Source organism: Pteropus alecto, unplaced genomic scaffold (assembly GCF_000325575.1).
Source record: "Pteropus alecto unplaced genomic scaffold, ASM32557v1 scaffold453, whole genome shotgun sequence".
Classification (NCBI taxonomy): Eukaryota; Metazoa; Chordata; class Mammalia; order Chiroptera; family Pteropodidae; genus Pteropus; species Pteropus alecto.
Window position 1 is genome coordinate 232,466 of NW_006433510.1, and position 8,061 is coordinate 240,526.

General features: G+C 36.8%; 1 pseudogene; it reads right to left on the reverse strand.

The window, feature by feature from the left end:
• Positions 1-3,572: 3,572 nt before the first annotated feature.
• On the reverse strand, positions 3,573-3,692 carry LOC112476975 (annotated as a pseudogene).
• Positions 3,693-8,061: the final 4,369 nt, after the last annotated feature.

Below are 8,061 nucleotides of genomic sequence, written 5' to 3' on the forward strand. Positions count from 1 at the left end.
TTTTTTTTTTTTTTTTTTTTTTTACTTAGCTATGTGCAAGATTTATGTAAAGTAGAAAACTCTTAAAGCCTTTGAAATACATGAAGAAGAACTTAGGTAGGTAAGTGGAGAAGAATTTTCTAATACGATTTCAATGTGTCCTTAAAATAAAAATAATGTAAAGAATGTGACATGTATATATGTTAATATATGTATGAGTGTATTTATGTACATATCTGTATATGTATATAACTATATATGTATATTGTGTTCCCAATCACAATTTTAGAATTTATTTGGAAGAATCAACATTCAGGAATATTTTAGAGAATATTCTGAGAAAGAACTTTCCTACTGGATATTAAAAAGTGTTATAGAGACCTGGGCAATGAAATAAAGAGTTATAACCAGAATATATGCATAATAATGAAAGGACAATTAGTGTATATAAAGCATTCTTTATGAAAAATAAATCAAAGCAAAATCTACATATTTTGTTATATTCAAGAAATATTGTGGGTAGTGGAACATGTTAAATGAGACTGCATGGATAGACACATGAAGCAAAATTCAGAGTGTAGAAGACTAATAAATTGGAAGAAAAATAAAAACTGAAGGAAAAATTGTTTAAAGACACTTAAAGACATTTGAACCAATTGCAACTTTCAAATCTTATTTAGATTTTGTTTTAAATAAAATTAAAATGCATGCCATTATTAAAAAAATGAAATTTGTACAAAATTGATATTGAATGACATTTTAGAAATTCTTATGATTATAGGATTATTTTTCCTGTTGCTGTGATGACCAAATGCCTACAATTGTTCATTATTCAAACTTTGTCTTGACTTGACCTTTAATCAGTTTTCTCTCCTTCACACAGTTTTCTCTTTAATCATTTTTCTCTCCTTCACACAGTGCCATAAACTGTGGCTTGTTTTCAAGTTTAGGCAAACACTAATTTACTAAGGACAGCTCATTTTGAGAATGAGCTGGCAGAGAGAATCATTTGCTATTAAAGTGCCTCAGTTTTGCCTTCTGCTGACTGATCTGCTTGTCTCTTACTCAGTTTCTCCTAGCTCTGCTTATACCTTACTCTTAAAAAAGGCTTTTTCTACTTTATTTTGAGATACTTACAGATTCTGAGATAGGAGTGTTGCAGTCAATAGTCTTTTATTTATTTATTTATTTATTTATTTATTTATTTATTTATTCATTCATTCATTCATTCATTTATTTTAAGATATCACTTTTATGTATTTTTTAAATTTTATTAACCTTACTGGGTTAGTAAAATTATGTATGTTTCAAGTGTGCAATTCAACGTTATGTCATATATTTTGCATTGTGTGTTCACCACCCAAAGTTGAATTTTTCTGTCACCAAATATTTGACTCCTTTTACCCTTATCTATCTCTCCCCTTCCTGGCTTCTCTTGGTAACCACAAAAGTGTTGGCTAAGGCCATTCATCTGTTCGTCCTGTATCTTTGTTGTTTTCAATTTTATGTCCCACACATGCATGAAATCATATGATTCTCATCTTTTTTTGACTTACTTTGCTTAGCATGATAATCTCAAGATCCATCCATTTGTTGCAAATGGAAATATTCTTTTTGAATAAAGTTTTTCTTTACCTAAACCTTGATTTGTTTTTCACAGGTTTCTGGTGTTGTGACCCAAATAAAGTACTGAGAGCCTCTCATCATCTTTCTGACTATGAACAATGCTGTCAAACTAGGCAACCCAATATCTTGGATTCATATTTCTTAACTGAAAAGATATAAAAAAAATTACTCTGAATGGAAGACCACCCCAACTGGACACCTTAAACAAGCCTCCCTCTAGTGCCCAGCAGCAAAAAGCTTTCCTAAGATCTTGGAACCAAGCAGGTGACATCAGCAGGTGGTCAACTTCCATACAAGATGCCAGCCAAGCCCCCTATTCCCTGTAGCCCCTTATTCTCAGCACTCTGTTTTTCTTTCCTGATCTTCTATCATCTCTAGCCACTCAAGCATCACTGTTGCTATCCATATAACTTTCCCATTGCAGCTGTAGCTTTCCATAAACCTTACTTTGCACTATCTCTTCCTCTCTCCCTCTCATGAACTATTTTCCCCTTAATATTTTCTCTATCCTTCCAAGTAGCCCCAAATGTCTTTTACACAACTCAAATCACAATCTCACAGTTCTAATTTTAACTGCTGTTACATATCTTCTTTCCTTAGGAAACTCCCAGATTCCTACAAATTCCTATACCTCTCTCAGATTTGAGGGGATCCTTTGTTAATACTTTATAGGGATCTTTAGGTTTTCTCTCTGGACTTTAAAATTTCCATGAACCTCAGTACTTTTTAGAAAGAGCAATGTACACTTCCACTGTAACATAAAGAATACAAATACCTACACTGTTATTATGAGGGTGAAAGTATGTATTTTTGCCTTATTTTATTATGTAATATACTCAAATGTTCCTCAGTGTAGTTTTACCTTCACTTGAGACTATTTGTCTTGTAAGCAAACTCCAATAAATTTTTTCTTCTGAATTAGATGTGACAATGTCTCCGTCAAATGACTCATTTGAACTCTAAAATACAAATATATGAGATAACTGTTTTTGTAAACCCTGTGTATCTCATAAAGAGACATTTTGTTTAGGACAACTATAGTTATTATTATTTGCCTGCTCATTGGACTGGATACTATTATCTAATGAATTTTATAGTCTCTAGAGTTATTTAATAAGAGTATCTCCTTTTGTCATTTTAACCACCATCACTTTCGATGTGTTTTTTTTCAAGCAGCAATCAAAAGGTTTATAAAATGTGTTCCAGCTATAGCCTTAGAAACAAAATTCTGGCCCAAGAAGGAAGCTATAACATTGAATTCTTAGAAAATTCTCAAGAAGTCCTAGAATAATTGTCTAAGTTATTGAGAGTAAATCTAAAACAGTTCAGTGCTCCATTAGAAAACAAAATGTCAGAAGTTCACAAAACTGCTGTCTTCAGTGTTTTACTTTAGTAAATAACTGTGTCTGTGGGGAATCTTACCAAAACCACCAGCATCATCAGAGAACTTACAAACTTCAGTGAGTGGTCCTTCACAATTATCTGGCACTGAATATAACTCTGACTTTCAGAGGTGGCCTGATGTAGTGATTGGAAGTTACTATACTGTGCATTTTGCCTGAAACCTCTCTGATATCTATGCCAACTAGCTTCTAAACTCAAGATCTATCTCAAGGTATTCAGATACCACCAGCAAAACATCCAGACTGAAAGCTAGAAAAAATTTCGGATTATCTTTACTTTCATTATGGGGCCACCTAAGGACACTTTGTGTTTCATTTCCCAAAATTTTCTCCATTGGCTCCTTTTAAACTCAACTGCTGGTTTAATATCCCTTTTCATGCTTTAATAATTGTTCTTTTTATTGTATTTCTAGATATACTTTTCATCAACAGTTGCTGACAACACACTCAACAGATGACATAGCTGGTCTTTCTTTTTTTTTTTTAGGCGAGGCAACTCTTGGTTGACCTCATAGATTGCAAGGACCTTGTCAGGACCTTAAACTCCTTACTTTTTATTTGTTATGCCTATAGCACCTGGTCTTCCTAAGTGGACTCCCATCCAAGTACTAACTAGGCCCGATCCTGGCTTAGCTTCCGAGATCAAATGGGATCGGGCTTCTTCAGGGTGGCATGACTGTAGACACAGCTGGTTTTTCAAAGACCACAGGAATGAAAGAGAAGTCTGTGCTCTTCTGAAGAGGGTCTCTGGTCTCAGGTTGAATCTGAGTCAACCGAAGCAGGTTACAGATTCCTAAAGTGGATTTAGTGTTTCTTAGCATAGTAATATGGGTTTTCTGAGCTGAGGTGTATCTCTGGAGCCTTGGGATGGGTGGGTCTAGTATACCCTGAGGCTTGTTTTAGAGTTGCTTAAGCAGAATCTGATTCCCCTGTAGTTTATGCTCTTCTGAGGTGGGTCTGGGAAACTGTGAATTGGTTCTGAAGTCTCTGAGCTGCATCTTTGTTGTTTACCTAATCTGGAGTCCCCTGGTGTATTGCCTAATATGCCTGAAATGAATCTGGGTTCCCTGATGTGGGTCTCTGGTTTACAACAGTAGGTCTTGAGGGAGCTCTGGGGTGTGTCTAGAATCCCCTGAAGTAGAACTTGGATCTCCTAAGCTGAAAATAGGTTTCCTGATCTGAATCTGGATCTTTTAATGTGATTTTAGTGTTCACTCTGGTGGTTTAAACCCAATCAAGTGGAAAAAATTTACTAGGAGGTGCGTTTAGATCTTGTGATAGGAGACTAGGCCTTCTATAGTATGGTTTTATGATGTTGGGTTGTGTCTGAATATCTTGAGATGGATCTTGAGTGTATGACCTCATTGGATCCCTAACGTTGGTCTAAACTGCTTGAATTGGATTCGGCACCTCTGAGATGGATATATACCTCAACCTACATGGCTAGAGTGTTAATATTCCTAAGAGGGGGCAATAGAGGAATGAAGAAAAACACAGAGACAGCATATATGAAAGCTGGGCCAGCTGGGACACTGCATTATGCAGAAGATACAGTGACTCTGAGGCAAGCTCATCATGTTTATTATATACATCTGAAGATCAAGGAGGGTGTGAGATTCTTCTTCTCAGGACTTGAAACTTATTGGCAACAATAATCTTCCGAAGGCCAGGCCCCAGTTATCTGTGTTAAACCATAAGCAGTTGTTTGTTCTTTGTTTGCTTCTCTGCCCTTGGCAGATTGCAACACAGTGAAGCATAGCTCAGATCTTTTAAGCACAGTTGATAATTGCTCACTCAGAGTTCTTGTATTTGTCTTTGGATGACTTGGCACCCGACTGAGAATACACAAAAAAGAATTAACAGCAACTGCACATTACCTAAAAGATACCAGGCAATATTGTTCTATAATACTATGTTTTAAAATCCATTGACCATCATCGGAGGTGCATGGGATCATTGTATTTTGCATTGCCTTCATGGGAACTAGTTTTGTAGCTTCCCTCGGCTACTTATCTTTCATCGGGGTCCCTCAACATACATAGCAGGAAGTGATATTCAGGAAGTGAGCTTTTCTTTCAGCCAAACTTTCTTTGTTTTGCAGGTGTCTTTCTGGCCTGGCTGCAGGGCTGATCAGCACACTGTAGTCTGAATGCGGCCTGACTAACACTTCAAATTTTCTACCTCCTCCCTATATCATTTCCCTTCAGAGATTTTATTCCCTTAATCTTAAGGGGATGTGGAGGGAGGAAGGTCTGTCTTCTCTAATTTCCTCAAAGCTGAGATAGGACGGTAGTCCCTGCCTACTGGGAATAAAAATCACTGAAAGCCTATTCTAAGGGCCCATGAGGAAAACAGCATGAGGTTGTTCCAGCCTGTAGAGGTGGTAGGAAGCCTTGTAACCTAGAAGATATAAACTTAGCAAAAAGATAGAAAAGACAAGACAAAATTAATAGTAGAGGTAATTGACAATGAAGTTACTTTTTCATGGCAGTTTGTTAATTCAAAGTACACAAAAGTTCCCTGATCCCCTGAGACTTGTGGACTTACCTAGTTTCCAGAACAAGAGCTTAAGATCTTCCATGGGTTCACAGGAATAGATTGCACTTTCTGGTTTATTTTCTGGAGGAACCTGTGAGGACTCATAAGAAACTGGTTTAATTAGAGATTAATGTACCTAGCTGTTGTTTCCATGTAATTTGACAGCACTTGGGAACTTAACAAAACTTGACAGGGCCTTTTCTGTTTGCCTTGAGGGCTGACTTTCAACAGATTGCAGGGAAGTAGTTTCTCTGCTAGTAAGTGACCCTGACATAGAGGCAGGTTATCTTTGAATGATTTAGCCTTAGGTTCCCTATAAATATGCTCTGTGCAGTGGACAAGGAGGCTGCCTTTTATCAGAAAGCAGACACAGTTTACCCTGCGATGCCTGAGCAGAGTTGGGTGCCAAGATCATTGTAGGGTCTTCTATGGTGGGCCTGTTGTTTACTAAGCTTCATATGGATTCCTGAAGACAGTTTAGGTTCCAGTCTCATTGTTGGTCACCTGAACTGTGTGTGGGCATACTTGAGTGGCGTGTATATATATCCTATGAACCAAGCCTTGAACCCATAATGTGGGTCTGGGTTCTTCTAAGAGTGGTTGAGGCCACCAGGTACTTTTTTGAGGTGCCTAAGTTAAACTTTGGTCTTATGAAGTAGGTTTAGGGTCCCCTGAGGTAAATAAAAGGAGTCTGCAATGAATCTGGGTCACCTAAGATTGCTCTGTGATACTCTCAGATGCATTTGTTTTCTTCAGTGTGTTTCCGAGGTCTCAAGAGCTGAACCAAGTTACTATAAAATTCATTCGTGGTCTGCCTAGATTGTTCTGATAACTCTGAGGTGGCTCTGGATCATCTAAATTGAAACTATCTCTCTAGAATCAGGGCTAGATTTTCTGAAGGTGGGTCTGAATGTTTTGAGCTGAATTTGGATCAACTAAAGTATTTAATATAATATCTGTGAAAGCCTGCTGTAAGTGTGCACACATGCGGATGGTTAGGGTTGGTTGATAATCTGTGGGGTCTCTGAGGTATGTCTGGGTCTTCTGAAGTACTTTCTGGAAATACGTATATACTAAGTTTGGTGCCTATGAAATGGTATGGGATTTCCTGAATTAAGTTTGGGTTTTGCAGATAGAGTATGAGCTATATCTGGGTCTGTTTGAAATGAGTCTGAGTCTATTGATGTAGGTCTTAGATTTGATGGTATAAGTATAAAAAACTCATAGGTTGATGTCTGGGGATATATGAATTTAATCTATACACCGGATGTGGGTCTGGGGACTCAAGAGGAGGTTTAGAATACTTAAAAAACTCTAGGAATCCCTAAATTTAATGAATATCTCCTTAATGAATCTCAGTATCTTGAGAATACCTTGATTCCATAAAGTGGATTATGGGTTCCCGGTGTTTTACTCTGTGAACATATGGTATGTTTCTATTTTCCAGGTGTATTTCCTGAGAATCCCTAAGCTGAGTCTGGATTCCTAAAACTGAATGCAGGTAATCTTACTTAAGTCTGGGAATTCTGATATGTATGCTATGCTACAATTTGTATTATCTGGGTCTCAGGTTACTTCAGACTCACTTCTGGAAACCAAAACCTCCTTTAATTTATGCTAGACCTAGTCCTGGATCTTCAACCTCAGCACAAACTGCCCATACCCAACTTAGTGTGCCCTAAGGCAATTCATACACTGCAGGCACAATTCAAGAGAACAGGCTTTCACAGACAACATATCAGGGATCCTAGAAACACCTCAAGTAACTCAAAGTCACTGCAGGAGATTGAGATTCAGCTAGGAGGACCCTAAATCTACTTTTGGGGTAACCAAATTAAGCTCAGGAAATCCTGAGGAGTGTTGCAGATGACATGTGGGCCAGGGGCCATCTGATATGCTACCTTGAGATGTATCTTGATGTCTTCAAACAGTCTGAGATTTCTTGACCTGAGACTGGGTCCAATGAGTTGGATATATATATTTTTTTGTATAAACATAGATTTTTTCAACTTCATTGAGGTATAATTGACAAATAATAGTTGTATATACTTAATGTGTACAATTTGATGTTTTGATATAATATATGTATAGTGAAATGATTACCACATTAATCAAGCTAATTAACATACCCAATACCTCACAAATGTTTTCATTTGTTCTTTAAATGTATGTTAAGAATGCTCAAGATCTACCCTCTTAGCACATTTTAAGTATAGAATACAGTATTATTAATTGTAGTCACAATGCTTACATTAATCTTCAGAACTCATTTTTCTTCCTTTTCTTTTTTTTAAATTTTGGCCAAAATACATATAACATAAAATTGTATCATCTTAACTATTTTTAAGTGTACAGTTTAGTGGTATTAAATGCATTCACATTGTTTTATAACAATTCATCCTCATAACTATTTTCACCACCAGACAACTCAATGACTAGTGTTGTCTTATAAAACTGAAACTCTATACCAATTGACAATAACATCCTATTTTCCCCTCCTGTCAGGCCCTGTTAC